The 26,410-nt window shown below is 39.0% G+C and overlaps 1 protein-coding gene across 1 annotated transcript in view; it reads right to left on the bottom strand.

Moving 5' to 3' along the window:
- The window catches only part of ncalda (neurocalcin delta a), a 73,305-nt gene extending 50,973 nt beyond the window's left edge, over nucleotides 1-22,332 (bottom strand). The window contains exons 1-2 of the mRNA XM_089117528.1: nucleotides 22,176-22,332; nucleotides 15,057-15,134 (exon numbers count right to left, since the gene is read on the bottom strand). The gene's annotated coding sequence lies outside the window, so the exon portion shown is untranslated. The remainder of the gene's footprint in view (nucleotides 1-15,056; nucleotides 15,135-22,175) is intronic.
- Between the last annotated feature and the right edge of the window lie 4,078 nt (nucleotides 22,333-26,410).

Below are 26,410 nucleotides of genomic sequence, written 5' to 3'. Positions count from 1 at the left end.
ATCTAGTTGTACAGTCAATCGCAAAGCTCTTTCCCACTTTATATGTGTTGTGTTTGTTTTTCGCTGCATTCACGCTGAAAACAAATACAGCCGCTCAGTCTTTTTGCCACTCACTGCGAGTAGCTGCAGGCACTCCGGCCGACGGTGACGTCACGTGCATACCCTCTAATGTAGACATCCGTGTTCATATTTGAACTTCTATGACAACCATTACATCACAGAAATACTGGTACTAGCCATTGAAAAGACTGTTTGTGAAACCGTTTCACGCGTTCTCTGGGTCAGCGGCAGTGTCAACACAGCTTTGACTGTTGCGATATGATTGTCAAAATTTAATAGACAGACGAATTGAAAGATCACGTGGGTGTTTGAATCGAGATCAGTCTTTTAAAGATGAATCGTGCAACTCTTAGTCTTATCTCTCTCTCAGCATACGAGTAGCACGAGGCCTTTCGAGTGCTTTCAGTCTCACGTCTCTTCACTCACCACTCATAGATAACGACACATTTCATCCTCTGTTGAACGAAAGTGGTTAACTTCTGTCAACCTCATCTACAAGCAAGGACAAAAATAAAGCAATTCAGTCTGAATTAATATCGATTCTGGAATAAAAAAAAAAATAGATTTTTTAAAAATTAAATAAATAAATAACTAAATAAAAACGCGATAGTTAGGTGAATCGATTTTTTCTCCCAGCCCCAATGTGCTGCAGTGATGTGGGTTCAGTAGGCAGCACTCTGGTGGCATGTGTCTGCTGACAGTTTGTGCTTAGGCTGAATGATCTGTTATTGACTTCCTTTCAGCAGACCACCTGGAGAATAATGACATTTACAGACATAATTATTCAAGCAATGACGGCATCAGCTCAGCCTTTGGTAAAACATTATCGACGTATGGCTGTCTGTATGCTTCCCACAGAGCTATTCTGCAGTTGCACTCTTGATTCATTGATTCATTGTTTTCTGTTCTAGATGAGCAGAAGAGTGCTTTCTTATAGTGAATCAGAACATTAAGAAAGACCTCTTCTACCCTTAAATCCTCACAGAATGGCAATTCATTTTTTCTATCACCAATAACACCTTGTTGTCACGTTGCATTTAAGTTTTCATTGATTCCACACAGTTGGTTCAAGATGACATTTGAATGCGAGAATGGGGATGTGGCTGCGAGCTTAATTCACGTCAACATCCTTCTGTCAAGACAGAACGTCTCAATCGAATACCACAGATTTTCTCATACAAATACCCTGATTATTATGTAATAACGGAGATGACTGGGCCAATGGAAACTGTGTGCCTATCAAGGACTAATAACCATATCCTAACCAGGCACGACACAGCCAGATTCCAGTGACTAGTAATATTTCTGTCCACCAAAAAAAAAAAAAAAAAAAAATTGAAAATGAACCAAGATGCAAACCATAGCTAAACAGGAACAGTTTTCTCACACTTAAAATACACTGCAGCTGTAAAGCACACATTTTTCCTGACTTCACCATTCTGGTCACACACTCTTTCTAGTAGCCACCAATGATTTAGAAGTATTATGAGGATTTTAAGTCAGCAGGTATTAAATGACAACTTTTGGTTTGACAGCTCAACATCGAGTAAGAATCAGTCACACAAATGAAGGTTCATGACACATCATCAATCCAGAGTCTCATTTAAGCCCAGTAAATATTTCTGGTCACAGACATTGACGAAGTAAAACAACATGCAAAAATGTATCTGCAAATTTTTCCACAAACAAAACATCAAGTTACCACAGGTTATTGTCATGCCTATTAAACCTGACCCACATACAAAAGAACAGGTGTTCGACAATGTTTCTACAAATTTGAGGTGAACAAAAATAGACTCTTTATTTCGGTTTGATTCATGATAGTACTTTGCATGGTTGCATTTAGCCTATATTTATAAAAAAGTCTCAATATTAATGCTAATTTTTGTAATGCTAATGTCATGACTTACAATAACTATTAAAACAAGTGTTCAAGACAAGTATTTTTGAATGCCATATTAAATGTTAACTAAAAATGTATTTATTACATAAATATTAATTATGGAGTACTAACAAGTTATTCCAACCATATAAAGCAAAGAGAGTACATCTAGCACTAGTCATCAGTGCATTTCTGGGATTCAGCCAACAGCAGACAATGAAGAACCCATGACAATAAAGTACCCGCAGCAATAAAAGGTGTTGCTTTTTCAGTTTGAAATAACCCAAGGCTTTTCGACTGAGCCAAGTCTTTTAAACATGGACAGAAAAACAATGTTTCACTGCCTCATTGAAACCACCTTTTGAACCAAAATCAGCAATGCGATAACACGACCACTGGGTTAAATGAGATCAGCTATGGAGTTAAGCCAGGTTTTGAACGCTTCTGCTCTGAGATAAGATGAAAAAAAGATCAGGTTTAAGATTATTTATAGAACGCTGCAAGCTATTTCTCATCTTAGGGCCCTTTCACGCCTACCTTGTTTGGTCCGGACCTTCGGAATTTTCAGTTTGGTCTAGGGGTGCACGATATATCGAATTAATATCGTTATCGCGATATCACGTTGCTCGATATCCATATCGAAAGTGTCGCGATATTTACGCAATATTTTGTTTATGATGCGTCTGGTCCGACATGCACCGTTGCATTTCCCCCCGACTCATTTCCTGATTCTCCTTCTCCATAAACAATATTAAATCAAGAGAGGTTTAACTTTTCATGCTACAGACTTCCCACAGTGGTCAGAAAGAACGGGGGAGACACTTTGTTTTTCTCAATATAAAGTCGCTACTCGCTCCAAAGCTAACCGCCGTCACTCTCTCACTTCTCCCTTGCTCTCCAACCACACAGTCCCACACACACACACACACACACACTTGCCGGCGGCTCGACGGCGGCACCAGCGCACAAGTATAAACATCAGGCCACGGTCCACCTGGCAACTTCATGCGTTTTCACTGATCGGATAGCTATCTGATTTATCAAAATACGATCTTCAATTCCCGTGCTATATGCAGATTTAATGGAGTGCACGTCACCGAAAACAACAGTTATGAGCTGCGTTTTATGATCATCAGGTAAAATAAGATCATTTCGTTTATTTACTTTTAATGAAGATAACTGTGAAAAACGTCTGCGACTTACTTTCACTTTGATAGTAAATTTTCACAGCAGCTGCTCATCTGCGGTGATGCGTGTTGCAGTCGCGCGCGTCGTCATATCTAGCCATAACATGACGAGCCTGTAACGTTCTCATTTTTTAGCGTTTTTGGAAGGAGTACATTTTACATATGTGGTTTATTCAATAACGAGATGCGTTTACATTTGTCCAGTTTCAACTGAAATGCGGCCCAGACCACCTCCTGAAGTGGTTTGAGCGATTAGATTCAAATACGTCACGAATGCGTTTCACGGGGCATTTACATCTGGTCTTTTCACGGTCATAGCTATCCGGTCAAAGAAAACACATATAGTGGCGTTTATGTTGCATAGTGTGTTCTGTAGACTTGCTATTTATTTATTATCTTTTACACTGTAGTGTACACAACTAACATGTCCTGTTCTGTTGACATATTATTTAGGCCTATTTATTAATGCTGTACCAGTCCACTATTACTGTCAGTTGAAATAAATCTTATGTTGTAAGAAAACTTGTTTTATTTATTAATCTTTTTGATGCGTTTTCCAATAACTTTTGTATTTTTTCATCCGTTTAAAAATATCGAAATTAATATCGATATCGCAATATTCATTATCGATATCGCAATATCACATTTTTGTCAATATCGTGCACCCCTAGTTTGGTCCGAATCAAAATTACAGGTGTAGGGCTGGGTATCGAGTTTGTTACTCTTTAGGTACCGAACGAATTGCCTCGATACTACAGAACATCGAAACATGTCTTGTTTTTTGCTATCAAATTTCAATACCAAAGGGGCTAATCTAGTCATTGCAGTGAAACGATAAGCATGCAGCATGATTTGCTGTGGCGGAAAAACACTAATGTCCAAAAAGACCATAAGACAGTTGCAGCTCATACAGAACGCTGCTGCCAGGATTCTGAGCAGGACCAGAAAATATGAACATAACACACCAGTCCTCAGGTCTTTACACTGGCTCCCAGTTAAATTTAGGATTGATTTTAAAGTATTATTACTGGTATATAAATCATTCAATGGGTTAGGACCTCAATATATTGCAGATATGCTCACTGAATATAAACAACAGATCGCTCAGATCACTAGGATCACATCAGCTAGAAATACAGAGGGTTCACTCTAAAGGCCAATTTATACTTCTGCGTAGGGTGCGCGCAGTAGGTACGGCGTAGCATACGCACAGACGCGTCCCATACCGCGTACCCTTCCGCGTTGCCTGACGCGGACCTCTTCAAAAATGTAACTACACGTCGCGACGACGCGGACCGCAAGATCGGTGATTGGTCGGCTTGGTAGCATCGCATTTCCTCCTACGCATTTCCGCACGTACCTTCTCACGCATTTCCACACGTATCATCTCCTCCGACGTCTTCTCTCATTTCTGCCTTTCAGTTTTAGTAATTTCACTAAAATGAACTCTTTTTCCACCCCAAACAGCTCCAACTCCAACATGATCAGCTCTCTTTCAGTCGCTATTGCTTGTAGTAACCTAGCCGCGAGGAATCTAAACACAGTGGAACATTAAAACCCTCCGCCGCCAACTAGTGTTTCGGAGCAGTACTGCAGAGCAACCAATACCTGAACGCAGAAGTATAAATGCTCACGACGGCGTCGCCTACGTGCGAAGCCAACGCCGTACACTACGGCGTACCCTCGACGCATAAGTATAAATTGGCCTTAAGCATGAAGAGTCTGCTTTTAGCCATTATGCCAGCCGCAGCTGGAACCAGCTTCCAGAAGAGATCAGGTGTGCTCCTACAGTAGTCACATTCAAATCCAGACTCAAAACACATGTGTTTAGCTGTGCATTTACTGAATGAGCACTGTGCCACTGTACGTCTGACTGTTTTTACTGTACTGCTTTAACTGCTTTAATACTGATTTAATACTGCTCTGACTGGAAGAGATTTTGATGGAGAGCGGGAGAGTCTTCACTCCGATGAGGCGAGTGAAGAAGTAAATTACTTATACTGCTGAGAGTATAAGAAGTCGCTGAGAGCGTCATTAAGGGTAATGGCAGCAGAAACGTGCTCTGTGGGGGCCCCGCTGGGCATTACTGGTGTAGCACCACCCCAGCAGAGTACGTCCCTGGGCTGGAGGTCCAGTTGCACCGTAAACCAGCTCAATCTCTTCCATCTCAGATAGGGGTATACTGGAAGAGATTTTGATGGAGAGCGGGAGAGTCTTCACTCCGATGAGGCGAGTGAAGAAGTAAGTTACTTATACTGCTGAGAGTATAAGAAGTCGCTGAGAGCGTCGTTAAGAGGAGAAAAGTGCTCTGTGGGGGCCCCGCTGGGCATTACTGGTGTAGCACCACCCAAACAGAGTACGTACGACGCTCTACGTCCCTGGGCTGGAGGTCCAGTTGCACCGTAAACCAACTCAATCTCTTCCACCTCAGATAGGGGTATACTGGAAGAGATTTTGATGGAGAGCGGGAGAGTCTTCACTCCGATGAGACGAGTGAATGAAGTAAGTTAGTGCTGAGAATATAAGAAGTCCCTGGGCTGGAGGCCCAGTAGCACCGTAAACCAGCTCAATCTCTTCCATCTCAGATAGGGGTATTACTTTATTTTATTTTTACTGTTAACTGTTTTTATTTATATTGATTACATTTACTGAATGAGCACTGTGCCACTGTTTGTCCGAGTGTTACTGTACTGTACATTTTATTTGACACTGCATTTTATTTTTATTATTATGATTTTTTTATTCTAAACTGTTTTAATTATTCTGACTTTAATTTCTTCCATGTAAAGCACTTTGAATTGCCACTGTGTATGAAATGTGCTATATAAATAAACTTGCCTTGCCTAATGTTAGTTTACGCGGTTGCCCAGAGATGCGGCTCGTCGCATGTGAGGCTGTAGTGCGTGTGTGAACGTCTCAACCCAGATAGATAGAAAATGTGTGGAAAAGATCAAAAGTGTACCTACCTACGAACCACACTTGATGCCAGAAGCACGTGATGAAATATTTGACAAGACAATTGCTGCCGGCAACACAATAAATATGATAAGGCACTTAAAAGCGCAAAGAATACACTTAAGAGTACAAAGTTTATCCCAGCGTTCCTGCACACTTTTTAAAAAAGTTTAAGGCTTTTTAAGACCTTTTTAAGACCTGAAGAAATCAAAATTAATACCATACATTAGGGGTGTGCAATATTGACAAAAATATATCTCTATATTTTCAATGTTTTGTTGATAATAATTAGATTATATTTTAATGATTGTGTTTTTGTGCTGGTGCCATGGCTGGTTTTGGCCTGTTGTTGACAGCAGACTTGCAGAGATATTCATATTTTTCATATTATATGCAGTGGTCAGTTCACAGCAGTGACAGAAATGATTAATAAATGTGCAATATTAGCCACCTTAAATTGGCTTCCAGGGGCATTTTCACCTATTTATGGAGATTTTTTTTCTAAACTTATTTAGAGTTATGCATCACTTTTTTTTTTGTCAAATACTAACGTTCAAATTAAATTATAAAGTAATTATACTTATTTATACAATAATACTTAATTACACAATAATTATACAGTACTGTTAGCAGTCAAATTAACTCATTCAATCAAAAATCCATCTTTGCAGTGCAGAGGTGACACAGAAGGAGCATCAGAAGTGCCATTAATATATACACTACATTTACAATTGCATAAATAAAAATTTATATTATTGATTTTAAAATCAATATTCAATATTTAAATATGAAATGATTTCTAATTTTAACGTTTTACTTTTAATATGAAACTAAAACCGCCAGTAGGCAAGTCACTGTCTTCATAAGCGAGTTGAGGGAGTCATTCATTCAACCGATTTGTTCAAACGGCTGGTTCATTCAGAAAAGAAGCAAGTGATTGTTCATTGAATCGTTAAAATTGTTTGTTCAAAACGCGGATTTCATTCAAGAAATCATCGCTGTCTTTTGCATTGAGACTCTGCTACAGTTTCATTTTGAAATTCTAGTTGGCGAAATAAAAGTAAAACAAACAATATTGATAACGCTAAAAACTAACTCACAATGTCATTTTATTTTTAATTTAACTATTGTATAACATAAATATCACACTTGTGCACGGGAAAAAGGCACTCTTACTGATGTGATATTCTAATATAAGAACATAATATGATATAAATATAAGGCCAAAACTAATCTGGGGACATAGCTATAATAATAACCATAGACATAAAAAAATGCATGTCTATGCCTATAACTGCACACATCACGCAGTGAAAGCACGAGGCAAATGTGATGTCAGCTCACAGTGCCTCGTACATCGTTAAAACAATTAGATTATCATAATAGACAATACACGTCCCACACCCCTACACACATAAAGAATTAACTTACGACTGAACTGACATTTGCCAACTCTCTTCTCTCCTCCTCTCTCGTGTGCAGGATATGTGCTCTTGCTTTTATATGAAAATAAATATAATGAACAAGACACCTAAAGTACTTGTTATTTAATTACATTGCAAATATGTGTTTATCAATATTTTTTTCTTTAATACAGACGTGTTTTTATATATTGTTTTAATAAAAATGACATCACATAACTCATATGGCACTGTCAGAGAGTTTATTCACCCATGTAAACACATAAAACATGATAGCACTTTTAAAATCAAACATTTTAAAAGAGAACAATACATCACGGTTGTTTAAACCAATGAGGATTAAGCAGTGTCGTTAGCAAGTCGTTTCCCACCGTGCTTTTGATCAGCGCAGTCGGTGGAGAGCAACTGCGCGCGACTGCAGAATCCGACAGGTGCGCCTCGCGCTCGCGAGAGTTTTTTGACATACGTCGGCATGACATCAGAGCAAGGCGGACCTCACCTTGACACATTTCTAACTGGCATGCATCTTGCGCTGATCACCGGTGATCAATTTTGCGCAGATTTTGCTCATCTCAAACAAGACTAATGTCAAGACGCAACCAACATAGATGATGACGACAGCAAGAAGTGTCACGAAAAGTTCTTTAGTGCGCTCGCATAATTGCAGTAAACCAAACCAAAACTTTCAAAAAGTATACTATGTATTAGGGATGTCAACGATTAATCGATGATCGATTAATTGTCGACAATACATTTAATCGATAAAACTTATCGATCATCGATTAAGCGTGCGTGTTCATGCGCGTGCTGCTCCACCACGAAACTTGTAAGCGAGTGCGCCGGAGTTGTTTGGGACTATTTTACACCTTCATCATGACAATAAGTTACGTGTGCATTCGCAGCCTCTTGTTTTGTGCAAATGTAAGTTGTTTATTTTGTGTACGCCTATCTATATCTGCTTTATCATCTCATATTTGGATGTATTTGGTTAAGAATTGACGCTAATAAAGCATGATGATCTTTAGCGCGCGCTGCTCAAACGGCGATGCACAACTAATAATGACTATTGGGACTGTCATATTACATAAAATTATAAAGAAAACAATATTGTAATAAAACATTGTGAATTATTTGAGTTGAGTTGCCGTGTCGCGTTGTTCCAGGAAGAGTCATTCTGAATGGCACATAATTAGTTCAAGTTCACTTGTGCATTCACCTCATTTTGTGCAGATATAAACTGTAATATTATGTATATATCTGATTAATCTCATTTAGTATGCGTTTGTTTGAGTTAAATAACGCGCTAAGTGCTCAATGGTTATGCATACAGCGCGCGCCGCTCAAGCAGAATGCACGACTAATAATAACGATGATTAATTTGGAACTGTCACATTCCCTAACATGAGAACATTATTTTATTAATTCGTTGTAAAATCATTGGGTTTAGTTGCCGTTTTCAGTGCGTTGTTCCAGGAAGAGCACGTCCACAACAGTCACACATTCTGACAAGCACATCTGAGGCGGTTGGTGACACGTTATATTGTCGTTTTATTTGATTATTAAATAATAAACTTAATTATCAATCACATCGAAACATTTTACAAACCCACTAGCCCTTTATTTAGATTAAAAAAACATTCTCATTAATTTGGTGAGGAACATAGCGTTTAGAGCAGCATTTAGAGACCCTGTTCTGTTGTTGGCCATATGACACTGCAGCAACGCATATTGCAGTATTAAGGCTAACGATTAATCGATTAATTGATCGTTAATTTGAATGACGATCGATCATGGGAATTTGTGAAAATTGACATCCCGATTCCCTACTATGTATCAAAACGCAAACTTGGGTTCTGACTTTGGTGCGAAAACCCCCTCGAAACAGTGGCCTATTTTGTGGAGATAGGCCTATATTATTTTGAACTGCATTTGTGGATCATGATATTCAACATTGCAAAAACATACATAAAACGTAAATGTTATAATGATGGGAGTTATAAACACATGGTTTTGTTTGGATTTTCAGACTCTATTTGCCTTCTATCATGTTTCTCCAATGTAGCATACATTTCCATAACATCTACTTTGATTTGAGAATGAATTTACTCATGAAGTTACTTGAATACACAGTAGTAGCTTTATTTTTTCAAAGATAACTGATTGAACATAGTAGTCAAATTAAGAGTCAAAAATCTATATTATAATGTTAAGTTCTGGTTTCACAGATATGGTTAAACCTGGTATAATTTTAAACTTGACATTATGCTATTTACATCTTATTACCCTGCCAAACTGTTTTTGAGAGCCTATTTACATTTACACTTTTAGGGAAAAGAAGACAGTTAATAATTTTACCAATAGGCTATGGGCTCTATGCACGGCGTTATTTCCGGTGAAGGATTAAGGATGCTCGATAACTTCCGCCGATCATAGAGTCCAATGCAATACCGAGAATTTATATTGAATTTTATACTCCATGGTTATACTAATGAAACGTTAGTCACAAAAACAGATAAAACAGACACCCCTCGTTGTGTTTATGCTTCTTTTTAAAATTATATTAAATAAACATAACTATATATAAAATTACATCTAAACGTATGTACGTTTCGTTTCAAAGACGGGAGGACAGTAAATATTGAAGACTCTGCCATAATCCCGTTTTCTCCGGTTTTCCTCCGCTTTAATCTACACAACCGGAAATAGTCGAGCATCCTTACGTCAAATGCGGAACTTATGCGTGCATATAGCCCATACAAGAGACTCATTGAGCTGTATTGATCATAGCGGACTTTGTGAGATCAGGATGAACTGAGATGAGTGACAGCTTGTTAAGTATATTATTTTATATAGAGCGCTCTTTGCAGGCTTTCTAGGCGATATATAATCCAGAGTTCAGAGTTTGCATAAAACATGCTTTGTTGCATTAGTTAAGGCAATGGTTATTTATTATTCAAATTGGCTGCCCTACCAAATCACGCATATAATATGCTTGCTTTTCTGTTTAAATTATAGTGGTTTGTGAACATAGCTGCATCATTAACAAATCATGAATTGGGAGCATTGATCCGGGGACGTGTAGGTGGTTGCTAGCTAGGCGACATTTAACTTGAAACGATTTCATGACTTTCTATTTAAATGCGTTTTTAAAGAGGAAATGTATCTCCTGCATTTTACCCTGGAGTTGGTTCACCCACCAGCTATGTGTATAGGTATTAAACAGCTTCACAAACAGTGTTTTCAAACACACTTGTTATTTCTGTCTTACAAGAATTCAAGTTCTCACAGAAGTGCTGGGATAACAGTTTATAGCTCGGATAAACACTGATGTCTATGGTAGCGATTAAAATATAAAGCAACTTGGCGCTTCAAGCAATGATTGTATTGCATACATTGTTACACCAGTAGGTGGCAACAAGCGACTGTTAAAAAAATAATAGCCTATTTGTCATTAAATCATTCATTCAAGAGGTTCATTCAAAAATTGGTTATTCATAAAGTAATGAAACACGTGAAGTCTTTATGAGTGAGTCAAATAAACATTCATTCAAACCTTTTTAAATAAACTGCAGCAATTAATATTTTGTCAGAACCTCTGACAAAATATTAATTGACAAAATATTAATATAAAAGTAAATTGCATTATTTTATTTAGTTGTCTGCTTCTGGGAGAATTGTGATCTCCATTTGCAAAAAAAATAAAAGAAAATGTTATTCTCAATTGACCGTTCGCAAAGACCCGCCCCCTTTAGTTACTGTTGCTATGTCCGACAAGCATCGCCGCTCTCGCGCCCCACCATGTTCTCACACAGTCAAAAATACATTGCGGAGCAGAGAGGACACTGACAACATGCTGACAGAAAGGACAGACCAGGTTGCTTATGATATGAAACATAGGCCTTGTTTACAGAAGAACGGTCGCGGGTGAAAACGTAAAAATATTTTAACAGATGTGCCTTTAGTTTACACAGCGACGGCGTTTTTGGGGCTTAAAATGCAAAAAAGTGAAACCACCCTCCAGAGTGGAAATCTTAAAAAACACTCCACTGCCGCGTTCCGTGTAAACGGTAAAAACGCAGAAGTCTGCTAGACAGTGAAGGTTGAACGCAGGCGCACGGACTTGGTGGTGTTGTGTTCCAGTGCTCCACATTGCCACCTAGGCACCTGGAGTGCATACTACATTGAATTTCACACACTTTTGCATCACCATGTGCACGCGGATTTGCTACCCAAAACGTTAGTCTAAACGAAGAATAAAAAGTGATAAGGCAACGCCACTTTTGCGTTTTCTCTTCAGAATAATTTCCATGTAAACATAACCAAAGTCTCAACTTTCAAATTTGGTCATTATTGAAAAGAAATTTTGACAATAAATACCGTTTTGTGGCTCTTTAATGTGTCTGACTGATCGCTGTAGAGCCTCAGTTAAAGCTGCTCATGAACCGATCATTTCTTCCAGTTAATTTATAGCATCAAATAAACACGAATGAACATAGGAAAGAATGTTGTTTTAACCGCAGAAAGACGTCAGTATACTCCGTTTTCAAGTTCAAACCCCCCAACGTTAATCTATAAACTCTTGTGACTGCTTTGTCAGACAAAAATGACGGATTCAGCGGATTATGATTGGTCAGATCACCTGTCAATCAAACTCTTTGCGAAAGGGTCAATTAATCCATAATCATGTAGCTTTAAAGGGGTCATATAATGCCATTTTTGTACAAGTTAATATGAATGTTTAGGGTCTAAATGAAAACTTTGTAATATACTTTTATTAAAAATTCTCATTAGTATTTTAAGAAAACACCATTTACCTGGTCAAAATCAGCTCTTGTTTTCAGCAATCCGTTTCAGTGCATATGTCTTTAAATATTAAACCCCGCCTCTCTGTTCTTCGGGCGTGAACGCACGTGAAGTGTTGCCTTGACAACAGTTGAAGGTTTTGAAGAGAGAATGGGAGCGGGAGTCTCTGAGAACACATCTGTGCAACCGTATCAGTTTGAACCGGAGGCGCACTGCAAAGAAGTTTGACAATCAAGGCTTGAGGACGTTTCTGAACGGTTGGTTAACGTAATGTTATTTTAGTCCAATTCGCACAGGATTAGTATTACCTGGGGACCACGTGTGAATTTGAATTTCATGTGGCGCATTCGCACGGGATAAACGAAGCCTGTGATTTTACTGACTTATCTTGCGGATATGATGTCATTAGGCTATAGCTTTGAAATGTCTTGTCGTTATTATAGCTGTATATAGCCTAATAAACAGAAGAATTGTCCTTACCATATGCTGCTAAACATGTCATTCATCTCCATCTAATCGTTCTTTTTGTTTTTGCTCTTCTGATGGTTTTCAGCTGTCTCTTTCTGCAAATTGACCTATAGAACATTTTTCATATATAGGCCGCATCGGATTATAAAGCGCATAAGATACTGCAGTCAAACGTTTGACTGGGTTTGCGTTATCCATCCACTAGATGTGCTAAAGGCTAAAGGGAATGTAGCGAGTGCGTGGCGCCGGAGGTGAGGCGTTTATTTAGTAAGCGTGAGCGCACTGGGGCGGGCACGTAACTTACATTAGCACCCTGACTCATACGAGTATTCAATGTGCGGCGGCTCTCTGACAGCAACAACTGGCTGTTTTGAATGAGACAACCCGGTTACTGTGTGAACGGGGAGCGCTTTATGAACATTCTGTGACGCATGAGCAGTGCCGGGGCCAGTGTGTCTGTTAAGAGTGAGCGCTCGTGAGCGGGTATTTACCCCGCACCCAAAATACTATCAAAACACTCCACTCCAACTCAGCCTCTATTCTTCGCGAAAGATGGATAAAAAGGCGCAGATGAAACAAAAACCTTGAAAAAATGATATACGATCCGGCCAAATCACAGAGATGTCGATTCGCACGGGACTAATATTATCACAGAACCTCGCTGTTCGGCGAAATATAGTAGGTAATTTGGGGGGGGGGGGGAATTTTTACTTTACTAATTACAGACATGGCCGATTCGCACGGGATTAAGATCTCAGACAAACTCCGCAATTATTACAAATTACTACAGGTCATCAGATAATACTAATCCCGTGCGAATAGGGCTTTTGTTCTATCTTTGTATGCACTGGCAGAGTAGAGTAGTGAGATGCGAACGCTGTGTTTACTGATGTATACAGTTCATTGACAGATTGAAAAACTTTTTTCCCGTGATTTGCAAAGATTAATATAAAGATTAATAAAACTTAAAGTGCAGAGGGATCATAAATAGTTGGTACAGATTATTTTTTCAGGAGCAGCTTCTTAGCAAAACCAGCTTAAAACTGATCCTTGTTTATAAAGCAGTCTGGTGAGAAATGATTCGCGCAAACAAGAAAGTATTGACGTTGATCGTGTGGAATATTCTCATCGTAAACAAAACTCAGCCAAAATTCTCAAACAAAAGAATTCAGCTGAAAGTCTTCAGCTGTTCAAATTTAGGAACATCAGAATGATTTCTGTGTTTGTTATTACACCCAAGAACAGAACAGAACAGAACAACACAACCGCTTAAACGCCATTCTGCTCCAGTGTAACAACAATGACGGATTATAGTCTATGATGACAGCTCGCTCAGGGCGGGTCTGTGTTGAAACACTGCTGTCAATCAACAACCGCGGGAGGGGCGTCGAACGGCTTGATTTGAGACAGGGGAAAACATTTAAGAAGATTAAAACAAAACCACTGGATGGATTTTTATCATTAAATGATGGTTGTGTAATGTGTACAGGCACTGACAACACACATTGCAGTACAATCAACTTGTAAAAGTGCATGTACCATTATATGACCCCTTTAACCAACAGGATGGCTTTTATGTTAATAGTATAGAAAAGGTCTGAGACTTTAATGCAGGGTTTTGAGAAAAAGAAGAATACAGCCAGTGAGAACAGAGCAGGCGTGAGACTTCAAACTCTGCAGGCAATTCATGATCACGGATATGAGAGCCAGTAGGCGTAATCATTCAGGCATTGCACCATGATTTGGGCAGCGAGACTACAGTGGTTTTCAGAAGAAAATTCCTGTGAAAGTCAGCTGATCTTCACCAGTTTTGAGAACACGCAATAGGACTCAGTCGGGAATGGTCAGTTATATCCCCTCACCATGGCAACAAATGTCTGTCAGCCTAAATTTGTTTGGATGCAGTTCTTGGTGTTGACAAGAAAAACTCATATTACATGAATACTGCTACACATCATGACGTAAAACAGTCATTTCAGTGCTCTCAATAGACAGTCACCATGCTAGAAATGTACTGATTTGAGTGACACAGGTGGGCTTTTATTTCCGTTCTGTAACTAGGCAACAGCAGCTCAAAGAAAGTTCTAAGTTACGTTCTTGAAAGCGCCATTAGTCATTACTACCTAAAAACAAATGCAACCGATTAAGTAATTCAACAACATGAACCTCAAGGTCACTTCCTTCCATTTCTGGTTAAAACAAAACCCACCAAATGTTCTGTAACAAATTTACAGATAGATTAACGGTGAACGTTATTCTTAAAGAAACACAGATCCTCACCAAGTGCGAGAAGAAATCCACAGGCTTGACCAACTGACCAGGCTGCTTTCTTCAGCTGCCGACCAGGGAACTCTTCAACTGAAAGACAAAAGAAAAATTCCCATTAGAGAAGTCATTTGTATTAAACAAGAGATCTCAGTCAGGGGTTGAATTGCAGAAATGAGGGCAAAAACACTATTTATTGGAAGAATGGGTTGATGCTGATAAAAAAAAAGAGGTTATTGTCTTCTGGGTGGGTGCTCTTGTTTCTAAGCAACAGAAACCTCGACTCATCCCCTCATTGTTCTAATGTTGTTCAACAGCTACATAAAAATATATATAAAACAACAGAACCTAGTGCTTTGACTGTACATCTGCTATCAATTCTTCATCAGCCCTTTGATGTTTACTGAACCTGGTTAAATACACACGTCAAACACACAAGCTATGAAATACAATATAATAGGGCTGATTTGATATTAAAATAGGCAGCGCTCGACAGTGCAAACGCTTCACTCGAATTTGAGACTAAAATACATGTCAGTGAATTGTAAAATGTGTTTAGTAGCATATGTGCAAAAGTCCCCAGAGGCCCTTAAAAAAATTACAAAATTTAAGGTCTTAAAGTTAAATGTTTTAAAACGCATCTTAATTTTCATTTTATGATGATTTAAATTTGGGAATGGAAAACCAGGAATTGTGCAGCCTAAAGTCTTACAGTGTTGCTGCACACTTTTTAAAGTAAAATTTAAGGCTTTTCAAATATAAGACCTGAAGAAACAAAAATGAAAACTACACATTAAGGGTGAGCAATATTGACACAAAATGTATATTATTAAGCCTTCAAGTTCTGCATAATTAAGGGTCTGGCCATTTGAGTGACAGGTGGATTAGTGCCGCTGTCACTGCTAGCCGTTTGTCTGTTGTCTGTTAGCCGTCACGTCACCTCAGCTTAGAGCCCAAAACGGGACTGTTTTCTTCATCCCGCTCCCGCCCGCACCCGCCGAATTTCTGACCATTACCACCCGCTCCCGCAACGTATGTGTTACACCTCCGCCCGCTCCCACAATATGTATGTCCACTCCCGCCCGCACCTCCAAAAACTCTGAGAATTTAATCCCGCACAATTAGGGATGGGACGACAACATGACATCATGACTTTTGCGTAAACATATACGCCACTTTCGAGTCAGGTGGCGTGTTATCTCCACGCATTTTGAGCTATCCGCGTGTAGTATGCGTATATGTCTACGCCATTAACGTCCGCGTCATTCCGCGTGTCTGTACACGCAGTCAAATCTCCAGTCATAAATGCCATTAACCCCAGTGACGGTTAAGTTTAGGGATGGGGTTAAGGTAAGTCATATCTTTTTTTTTACCTAGGATGGTAAGGGAACAGTCATAAATGCCATTAACCCCAATGACGGTTAGGTTTAGGGACGGGGTTGAGGTAAGTCATATATTTATATAACGTTAAGTCAACGGCGTTCATAAACACGCTGAAAGGCGATTATGCGTCTTGATAGCACGCCAAAAATGGAAATACGAATTGGCGTGTCATACACACGCTACTTCATGAGATCAGTCTGGGGACGATTACCAGTTTCACTATAAACCACAATAAAATGTACTGACGGTTAGTATTATCTTTTAAAATTCAATTATCATTAAAACCGTGTTTGATTATAGCAATTTTAATAACTCACTATAAATCATGTACACAGTCTGACGCAGGTGCTCAGCGTATTTTTATTTATTTTTTTTCCGAGAAGGAATGGCGGAAGGCACAAGGCAGTGACCGTGATCGGGAGATTTTACAGCCTTTTAAGAGGATCAAATCTGAGGAGTGGTCATGTTTTGGTTTTTACAAAAGTCCTGAGGGAAACTTCGGGGCCAAAAACCGAGGATGGTGGTCACCCTGTCTGCCGAACATACAAAAAAAAGTTGCTGTTTGGCAGCTACTTTGCCAGTTTTCAGATTGCGATTTTAGTAATGTTGCTGTTGGTGCATGAACAGTATCTGCAAAGTTGCAGCGCTGAAAGTTTAGTGTAAGCAGAGATATCGTCTTTTAAAAATCAGGAAGTATAATTGCCTACAAAAACGACTCGATTGGGACTACAGCTGGGTTTTAGATGTCACTAACCCACACATTTGCATCGACCCTCCCTCCAGAATATGTAGAAAAGGGCATGACCATATTTTTGCGGCTCATCGAGTGTTGTGTTCATCCAGCTGTCAGGTCTTCTGTGTTCGAGCTTCCCACAGATGCTGTACTTCGACAACAATGAATACAATTTCAGTTCACAAGTTCGATACGAGTTCAATGCAGGATTCAACTTTAAGTAGTTCCAACTTTAAAACCAGAGGCAGCAGTTGTTGGGCCACAACCTGTAAGTAGGCTAAGACTAAATCTTTTTAAATGTATTTGCATGTATAATTCCAGACGTAGCCTTGTGTTTTATTTTTTTCAAATGCCAGCGCTGGCTTTATAGCCACTAGGCTACTAGTTATGCTATTTTGTGTCTACGTCTACGACATACGCGTACAAACATTATGGACCTGAATTTTGTATAAGTACTAATGTTGTAAATATGCTTTATGACGTTATTTTCGATTTGATCAAGAACGTAAACTAATGCCAACGCTGTTTAGTAGCCAGTCAGTTGCTGTTGTTGCCAGTCAGATGCTATTGTGTAAAACAAACGTGTATAAAGTTAAAAAAGTGGCAAATTATCATTCAGAAAGGTTTAGTAAGAGCCATGTGTGGTGAGTTTCTGCTTAACTCTCTTCATCGCAGGTTTTCTCGATCTGATTCTGCCTCAAACTGATACTGCAGTTCGACACTATTCATTACCTTATTTACATATGGACTGGAGCTCATGACATGCACTTTTCGCCCGTAAAGGTAATGGGCGTTAACCTTCCGGACAACGTGAGCGACAGTTTAGCCAATCACAACACACCGGGCCAAACTAACCAATCTGAGCCCACTACGTGTTTCTGAGGGAGTGTTTTCATAGAATCAGGAAGTCAACCGCTCGTTCGAGGACAGAGGAGAGCGCAGCTGACAATAAAGGTGAAGTTTATAAAAAATAAGACTTTTTAAAAAAGAAAAACCACGAATACATGTTATATTCCACCCCATAAACACAATCATGCAAAGAAAAAAAAGCAGTCAACCCCCCCTTTAAGTTGTTATTGGTCATGTCAATCACAGTATCGCAACTGATCCCTAAACCTACACATCATTTCAAACTTAACCAAATGAAATTAGCTGCAGGGCGGGATTACAGTGGAAGTCATTTTGGCTCCCACTATAAAGAATTTTCATGCTCTCCGAAAACTAAACTTAGGAGATCATGATCACCTAGGTAAAAAAAACAACTAAGCATTAAGCCCTGTCAATTTATGAGACCACATATTTACATGTCCTTGACCACAATCAGCACTGTCACGCATGCCAACCTGCTTGTGTCAGGTGGCTACCCATAGTGCTACTGGGTTGCATGCCTGCGAGGTTCACATCTCCACAACATGTTATGCATGTTCTAAGTGCCTCTTCTTCATGCAAAGCGACAGCAGAATGATCAGCCGCCTGTGGCCGCTGTATGCCAACTCCCTCCATGACAGTAAATTATATGCTTAAGAGAAATTGGCCAACAGATAGCACAGACGTGCGTGTGCTTGTTTGGGGGGGGGGGGGTTGGATTTGGCATGGGAACACACGGTTGTGAGTGTTATCACTTGGCTAGCATCAGTGGCTCTAATTTCCATCTGGTCTGCATTAGTGGGAGAATGAGGGAGGAGGCAGATCTGGGCTCCTCAACCGCAGTCATGAAAGTACACAGACCAAAAGACTTCATTTTTGGGAAAAGTAATGGGCATGGATGGATAGACTCTTCAAACATGGCTGGTAAAGATGTTCAAATACAAGCAGCCATTCCAAAACAAGATATATAGCTATTTCAAGAGGATTTCTTCAGTATCACAATTAATCTGACAAATCTTTCACATTAAATATGATCACGTAGTGGTGGACAGTAACAAAGTACATTTACTTGAGTACTGTATTTAACCCTTGTGCAGCATTAGATTTTTAACACCGTTGAGTGCATTAAGGACCAAAAATGGCCACATATTAAACATTGCCTAAAATATAATATATTATTATTATTTTCCACTTTTACCAAGTTAAATCTTTTAACCAGCATCAGTCCTCATCATAACTACCAAAAATTTATTCAATTTCAGGATTTTAACCCTTTAATTACCAGTTTTGTTTGCGAAACCATCGATTTGTATTAGAGGAAAAAACACAAAAATTCAATTATTTTCAATAAACTAAATGCAAAGAGAAAACTTTAGATTTGGATTATCACAGTCCCACTTTGCAAAAAATCCCACTTAGCGCGTTAGAGACCAAAAATGGCCACCTATTAAACATTGCCTATTGCCTAAAATAAGGTGCATTTCCACCCATAGGGAATAAATATTTAGTGACGTCATCTGGTGGAATACACTATATAATGCAAATATAATGCTTTTGCTTCAAAATGAAAGGATGTTTGTGCAAAAATCATGTTTCATGTATTACTGACAGCCTCAGATTTAAACAACGTTTTAATGGGTTTCAATGGGCCATTTTTGGTCTTTATGGTGCTGAGTGTTACTATTTGATCTACACAGTGTGTGTTATACATATTTTGCAAAATGGGATCACATTTTTTACATGTATCCAAAAAGTCACAATTTTGCCAAATTTCATACCATTTGCATTAAAACAGCCAAAATGGTCAAAGAAATTAAACTGCAAAAGACCAAAATTGTCCCTAATGCAGCATAAGGGTTAAAGGGTTAGTTCACCCAAAAATGAAAATTATGTCATTAATGACTCACCCTCATGTCGATCCAAGCCCGTAAGATCTCCGTTCATCTTTGGAACACAGTTTAAGATATTTTTCGATTGTCCGAGATCTCATTTCCCTCCATTGAAAATGTACGGTATACTGTCCTTGTCCAGAATGCAAATAAAGACATCATCAAAGTTGTCCATGTGACATCAGTGGGTTAGACACATCGGAAATACATTTTGGTGCAAAAAAATAACAAAAACTAAGACTTTATTCAGCATTGTATTCTCTTCCGGTTCTGATGTCAAGCCGTGTTCAGTGATGCGGTGACGTAAGACGCTGCTGAGACGCACACTGAAAACAAAACAATCTTTGCAAACATGTATAAGGATTTCAACACAGAGGAAGACGCGCATTTTTTTTTTTTTGCCAAGCCATATTTATTTGAACCTGAATACATGGACACACCAGATATCTGTCAGCAGCATCTTACATCATCAACATCACTTCACTGCGGGCTCGTGAACGCGGAATGACAACAGAAGCGGAAGAGAATACAATGCTGAATAAAGTCGTAGTTTTTGTTATTTTTGGACAAAAATGTATTTTTAATGCTTGAAAACATTCTAACTTACCCATTGATGTCACATGGACTACTTTGATGATGTTTTTATTTCCTTTCTGGACAAGGACAGTATACCGTACATACATTTTCAATGGAGGGAAATAAGATCTCGGACAATCTAAAATAAACTGTGTTCCAAAGATGAACGGAGGTCTTACGGGCTTGGAAGAACATGTCATTAATGACAATTTACATTTTTTGGTGAACTAACCATTTAAGTAGGCCTACACTTTGAGTGTCTGTACTTTACTGGAGTATTATTATTTTTGTAAATTTTTTACTTCAACTTCACTACATTTGAAAGACGAAATATCGTATTGGAAAGATGTTGGAAATGAAAGTTGAGTTGACGTCAGAACCCACCTGATTTTCATGTTCAACATTGGGTTCGCACTTCTAAACGCAAATTTTGTCAATGTTTTGGAGCACACTAGCTTATGAATACAGTAAACAATGCATTGACATTTATTTTTTACTTTTGATACTTGAACTCTTAAAACTCAGTACTTCTGTGCTTTTAAAACCAAGTACTTCTGTGCTTTTAAAACCAAGTACTTCATGCTTTTAAAACCAAGTACTTCTGTGCTTTTTCTTAAGTAAAAATCGGTCTTTACAACTTCTACTTGTAACGAAGTAATATTTGACCAGTACTATCTGTACTTTCATTCAAGGAAGTTGTGTACTTTGTCCAACTCTGGGGTGCCCAGTTCGAGTCCCTGCTGACCCAGAAGGGCTTTCTGTGTGGAGTTTGCATGTTCTCCCTGTGTCTGCATGGGTTTCCACCACTATCGAAAAACATGTAGTACAGGTGAATTGTAATGGGGAGGTTTGTGGGAAGAACTGGCAACCTACCAGAAAAAAAATCATTGCGAAGAAAATTAATGGACAGTCTCTCTGCTGGCCATAGAGTCACCAAGAGTCCGTTACGACTGAAATGGTTATATAGATAGGATTTTCACAATCAAAAACTGCTTTAGTCAGCCTCCTTGGCAATATCACACCAAGACAAAAACACTGACTCTAATGTCAATCCTCTCACGTTCTGAAGGATGGCAGTGTACAGCCATCCACTTGAGATCTGGAAGTCCTCAGTGATAAAGAAATCCAACATACAATCATGAGAACCTTCACTCATGACGTTTCAACATCTACAACAAGCATATTGAAATGAGGAAACACCAGAGTTCGTGAACTGTAAAGATAACATGCGTCATCAAAACACTGGGGGATCATCTGTTTAATGTTAATGTCTAACGGTAATGCATTACGACAAAATTTTCTTCAGAAGCCAGTCAAAATATTTTGTCACGAGCTGGAAGAACTCAGAGTAACGAGTCTCCCCCTTTTGTTTAGTGTCAAGGAACCTTAATCAAAAACAAAATTAGTTTTGAGGAGGCTGGCTTCCTACTATCAAGCTAACTGGCTAAAAGCACACGTTGTATCAGCGCACGAATTGTGTTAAAAATACGCACGACGTTATCGGTTATTAATGACAGGAAACTCTGTTTGTTGTTAGTCAGCGTCTTGACCTGCTTTTATGTTGTTTATGATAGGCGTCGAACAGAGTGATGAGTTGAACAACAAAAACACAGAGCTCAAAGAAATGACGACAAACATCGGCAAACTTGAAGAAAAGTTTAGAAAAAGGAGAAAGGATAAACTCACGGTAACAAACTTTCTGCCGACGACTGGAGGAAGCTTAGAAACAAACGCAGCTGTGGGGTCCAATACAACAGAAGAGAACTGTAGAGAAAATAAACCGAGAACGGTTTTGCACTCGCGCCGTTTGGGGAATGTGGCACGAATCGATAAATGTCTGATGACGTCACCCGCACGGCACGCCTTCCTCATGGCTGAATCAAGCTTGAGGATTTTATTCTTAGAAATTATTGATATCGTTTTTGTTGTATAAATTTAGGAATCTGGGTGCATCTTCACCAACCTTTTGTTTTCAAATAGGCTACGATTTTAGATTAGTCTTATCTTATTAAGTCGTCAAATCCACGTGTTCGATTTTCACTTTTTATTTATATTAGGCTAATTCATACTATTTGGTAATATTAAATACAATAACAAGGATTAAATATGCAGTTTGTAAAACGAAAGCATCTGATTTTACCTCATGCATGTTTCGTATATATTTTACCCAAATGACAAGAATCAAACGTCATGGGGAAAATATTCTTAAATCTATGAATTTACTGACATCTAGTGGTGAATATTACAGTAACATTTATTAAACACAACATTTTCATAACATTTTTTAAAGAAACTTCTGCAAGTAATAATAGTTATATCATAACGAGTACAAATATTATTAAATGAAAGATCCGAATTTTAGAACATATTATAGCCTACAATTTTAAAATATATAATTACGTCCTGCTGGATCAAATCAAGTCACGCTACCAGCAACCTTTTCCACAACCTACTTTTTCCCCCTCAGAAATGAACTTTTTACATTAGGCTATACATTTACAATAATAATTTAAATTAAAATGTAATTAATTAAATATTTATTATAGTTCTGATATTCTAATAAATTGTTAAGGAACAGGTGGTCCAAAATGCCGCAGTTAGGTTCGAGAACACACTCCGATAGTGTCTCTTAATGGTTGCCAGTTTGTTATAGAGTTTAATTTAAAATGTTGTTGTTTGTTTTTAAGTCTTTGACTGGTCTAGCACCTTCGTTAGATCTTAATGTGAAAAAGTCAGTGGCCGATATGGAACAGTCTTCCTTTATCTGTGAGGTCTGTATCGTCTGTATGAATTTAAATCAAAATTACAGTCTTAACTTTTACCCTTGCATTTCATTAACTTTGGTCTCTTTTAACTCATAGAGATTTTTCTTCCTTTGTAGCAAGGAAGTGGTCTTTTGTTGTGTTTATTTGTGCTTTATAAACAAATTAAATAAATGAAATGAGGTGCAAAAAGTGTTACCAAATTATTTTTATAGCGAATTTCATGTTTCAGTGATTCATCACACAAAGCAGTGCAGCAATTAACATTTTAAAGGTACACGTGTAGTTTTTTTTTTTTTTTTTAAGTATTCTATTAGCTAAAATCAATGTCTTTATTCATAAACATGTCCTAATTGGTGTAAAATTACCCAATAATCTGACTTATCCTCGTAAGAAGAATTTCTTTTCTTTATTTACATTGGACGGGTAAGTCCAACGAGGCTGCATGTCTTTCCGCCATTTTGAAAAACTTAGCAGAGAGGGACAAAAACCGCCAACCTCAATGGGTTTTCGTCAGGTTTTCGTTTTCGTTCAGAGTCAGTGACTGAAAAATACGGAGATCAGTAAGAGACGCTTAATAGTCACTGTCCCGGTAAATTTGAAAGGCTACACTAGACGTTTGCTGCATACCTCGGTTGTAACGAGTGGTTATTTCAGTCAAAGTTGCTCTTCTATCAGCTTGAACCAGTCGGCCCATTCTCCTCCGACCTCTAGCATCAACAAGGCATTTTCACCCACAGGTCTGCTACATACTGGATGTTTTTCCCTTTTCACACCATTCTTTGTAAACCCTAGAAATGGCTGTTCGTGAAAATCCCAGTAACTGAGCAGATTGTGGAATACTCAGACCGGCCCGTCTGGCACCAACAACCATGCCACGCTCAAAATTGCTCAAATAACCTTTCTTTCCCATTCTGACATTCAGTTTGGAGTTCAGGAGATTGTCTTGACCAGGACCACACCCCTAAATGCATTGACGCAACTGCCATGTGATTGGTTGATTAGATAATTGCATTAATGAGAAATTGAACAGGTGTTCATAATAATCCTTTAGGTGAGTCTATAATGGTCATATAAATACGCTTTAGAATCAATAAATAAAGCTATAAAATGACTACATTTGAGCTTAAATGTTCAATTCTCTCTATACCTTTATCAGCTGTACAAATAATCTTAACAACTTTTACTTGCATTAATATAGCAAGACATTTTCTTTTAGTTGTCCTCTTTCATAGACAGCTATTTCGTTCTTGCTGTGGCAATTTGTTTAAATTCCTAATATTTTTCTTAATCTGGTAATATTCTGCAGAAGAGAGAAGTGAAGTCGTGCTACTTCTCTCCCGAGAAATGAATCGCAGTTTGACTCTTTCTCAGCATGTGATTGGCTGTTCGCTAATGATGTCACCCCTAAACTCCTAAACTCAGGATAAAAAACCTGTTGACAGAGATGATCACCATCATGGTACCAACAAAGCTTGGTTGGATTGGTTTGTTTTGTTTTTTTGTCAACTCGAAACTAATCCTGTAACCCTGAATTAGTTTGCCCAACTACCATCATGGTACAGGCCCCTGGTCCTGGAGTACACACAACTGCGCTGACTTCACATTTTAGATGTCTCCCTCCCTATTCGAGCAGACACATGTGTTTAACTCCACTGTCCTGCAGAGTGTAGCTTTAACCAGCTCCAAAACGACTCCCTGGAAGTCTCGAGTAATCCTGAAGATTACACTGTAAAAAAATATTTTCAAGATTTGTTATCACAACATATTTTCTTTTGTCAAATCAACTTTACAATAATTTATCTAGTTGAGATAACTTATTATTTTGAGTTTCTGATGGTTAAATTAATCTCCTTCATTGCATTAACTCACTTTTTCCAGTTCAATCAACTTAAACTTTTAAGGCAACCCAGGTTACTTACTTTTTTAAGTTAAACCAACAATATTTTTTACAGTGTAGTAATCACATTTTTTCTTTTGTCAAATCAACTTAAATAATTTATTTAGTTCAGATAACATATAATTTTGAGTTTCTGAAGATTAAATCATTCTCCTTCATTGTATTAACTCACTTTTTCCAGTTCAATGAACTTAAAATTTTAAGGCAACCAGGTTACTTACTTTTTTAAGTTAAAACATCAATATTTTGTAGCTGGTGCAGGTGTGTTTAATTAGAGCTACACTCTGCAGGGCTGCGTTCCAGTCCAAAATTGTCATGCCCTTCACTCGCTATCGTCCCTTCCGAACACGGAAACGATTCTGAAGAGAAAACGCAAAAGTGGCGTTGCGTCATTACTTTTTATTCTGCGTTTTGTGTGGGAAATCTGTGTGCAAATGGTGACGCAAAAGTGTGTGAAATTCAATGTAGTATTATAGGCTATGCACTTCAGGCGGCCACCAACAGTGCCACCAACAGTACCACCAACAGAGCCACCAACAGAGCCACCAACAGTGCCACCAACAGAGCCACCAACAGTACCACCAACAGAGCCACCAACAGAGCCACCAACAGTGCCACCAACAGAGCCACCAACAGTGCCACCAACAGTGCCACCAACAGAGCCACGAACAGTGCCACCAACAGAGCCACCAACAGTGCCACCAACAGAGCCACCAACAGAGCCACCAACAGAGCCACCTACAGTGCCACCAACAGAGCCACCAACAGTGCCACCAACAGTGCCACCAACAGAGCCACCAACAGTGCCACCAACAGAGCCACCAACAGTGCCACCAACAGAGCCACCAACAGAGCCACCAACAGAGCCACCAACAGTGCCACCAACAGAGCCACCAACAGTGCCACCAACAGAGCCACCAACAGAGCCACCAACAGAGCCACCAACAGAGCCACCAACAGAGCCACCAACAGAGCCACCAACAGAGCCACCAACAGAGCCACCAACAGTGCCACCAACAGTGCCACCAACAGTGCCACCAACAGTGCCACCAACAGTGCCACCAACAGAGCCACCAACAGAGCCACCAACAGAGCCACCAACAGAGCCACCAACAGTGCCACCAACAGTGCCACCAACAGAGCCACCAACAGAGCCACCAACAGTGCCACCAACAGAGCCACCAACAGTACCACCAACAGAGCCACCAACAGTGGTTCCATTAAACAATCAATACTAGACCAAGACACAGGACAAACAT

The sequence above is a fragment of the Pimephales promelas genome, chromosome 12 (assembly GCF_988280905.1).
Source record: "Pimephales promelas chromosome 12, fPimPro1.hap1.1, whole genome shotgun sequence".
In the NCBI taxonomy this organism is placed as follows: Eukaryota; Metazoa; Chordata; class Actinopteri; order Cypriniformes; family Leuciscidae; genus Pimephales; species Pimephales promelas.
The sequence above is the reverse complement of the archived record's forward strand: the minus strand, read 5'-3'. Positions and strand labels throughout refer to the sequence as shown.